Source organism: Arachis hypogaea, chromosome 15 (genome assembly GCF_003086295.3).
Source record: "Arachis hypogaea cultivar Tifrunner chromosome 15, arahy.Tifrunner.gnm2.J5K5, whole genome shotgun sequence".
NCBI lineage: Eukaryota > Viridiplantae > Streptophyta > Magnoliopsida > Fabales > Fabaceae > Arachis > Arachis hypogaea.
The window spans coordinates 43,996,242-43,997,937 of NC_092050.1; the positions used below are offsets into that span (position 1 = coordinate 43,996,242).

The 1,696-nt window shown below is 35.4% G+C and overlaps 1 non-coding gene across 1 annotated transcript; it reads left to right on the plus strand.

Annotated features, from left to right (window-relative positions):
* Positions 1–363: 363 nt before the first annotated feature.
* LOC112753914 (small nucleolar RNA R71) lies at positions 364–471 on the plus strand. Its single transcript, XR_003178275.1, has one exon. It is a non-coding gene; the product is annotated as a small nucleolar RNA R71 (small nucleolar RNA).
* Positions 472–1,696: the final 1,225 nt, after the last annotated feature.

A 1,696-nucleotide genomic window follows, 5' to 3' on the forward strand; every position in this document is an offset into this window, starting at 1 on the left:
TGGGTTCTCAGGATCATAAGCTTCTTCTTCAGAGGAAGCGTCCTTAGTACTGCCTGTTGCTGCTTGCATTCCAGACAGACTCTGAGAAATCATATTGACTTGTTGGGTCAATATTTTATTCTGAGCCAATATGGCATTCAGAGTATCAATCTCAAGAACTTCTTTTTTCTGAGCTATCCCATTATTCACAGGATTCCTTTCAGAACTGTACATGAATTGGTTATTTGCAACCATTTCAATGAGTTCCTGAGCTTCTGCAGGCGTCTTCTTCAGATGAAGAGATCCTCCAGCAGAGCTATCTAATGACATCTTGGATAGTTCAGACAGACCATCATAGAAAATACCTATGATGCTCTATTCAGAAAGCATGTCAGAAGGACATCTTCTGATCAATTGCTTGTATCTCTCCCAAGCTTCATAGAGGGATTCACCTTCCTTCTGTCTGAAGGTTTGGACTTCCACTCTAAGCTTGCTCAATTTTTGAGGTGGAAAGAACTTTGCCAAGAAGGCATTAACTAGCTTTTCCCAAGAGTTCAGGCTTTCTTTAGGTTGTGAATCCAACCATGTCCTAGCTCTGTCTCTGACAGCAAAAGGAAAAAGCATAAGTCTGTAGACTTTAGGGTCAACCCCATTGGTCTTGACAGTGTCACAAATTTGCAAGAATTCAGCTAAGAACTGATGAGGATCTTCCAATGGAAGTCTATGAAACTTGCAATTCTGTTGCATTAGAGAAACTAATTGAGGCTTAAGCTCAAAGTTGTTTGCTCCAATGGCAGGGATTGAGATGCTTCTCCCATAGAAGTCGGGAGTAGGTGCAGTAAAGTCACCAAGCACCTTCCTTGCATTGTTGGCATTGTTGTTTTCGGCTGTCATGGTTTCTTCTTCCTTGAAGAGCTCTGTTAGGCCCTCTAAAGAGAATTGTGCTTTAACTTCTCTTAGCTTTCTCTTCAAGGTCCTTTCAGATTCAGGATCATCTTGAACAAATATGCCTTTATCTTTGCTTCTGCTCATATGAAAGAGAAGAGAACAAGAACGTAGGGAATCCTCTATGTCACAGTATAGAGATTCCTTGAGGTGTTAGAGGAAAAGAAGAATAGAAGGAGGAGGTAGATGGAAGAGAATTCGAACATATAAAGAAGGATAGAGTTCGAATTTCACCTTGAGGAGGAGTGTTAGTCCCTTAAATAGAAGGATGTGAGAAGAGGGGAAGAATTTTCGAAAATTAAAGTAAAAGATTTTGAAATAATTAAAAGAAAATTTTGAAAATTTGATTGATGATTTTCGAAAACTAAAATTGGGAAAGAAATTAAGTGATTTTTGAAAAAGATTTTGAAATTAGAAATCAAGAAGATATGATTGAGAGTTAATTTTGAAAAAGATGTGATTGAAAAGATATGATTGAGAAGATATGATTGAAAATCAAATTAAAAAGAGAAAGTTTTAAAATTAAAGTTGATTACTTGACTAACAAGAAATTAAAAGATATGATTCTAAAATTTAAAGTTTGATCATCTCTTAATAGGCAAGTAATAACTTGAAAATTTTTGAAGTAAATCATTAAATTTAGCAAGGATTTTCGAAAATAGTAATAAATAAAAAATGGAAAGAAATTGATTTTGAAAAATTATGAAGATTTGAAAAAAATTTGAATTAAAAACAAAATCTTCCCTCTTGTGTCATCCTGGCGTTAAATGCC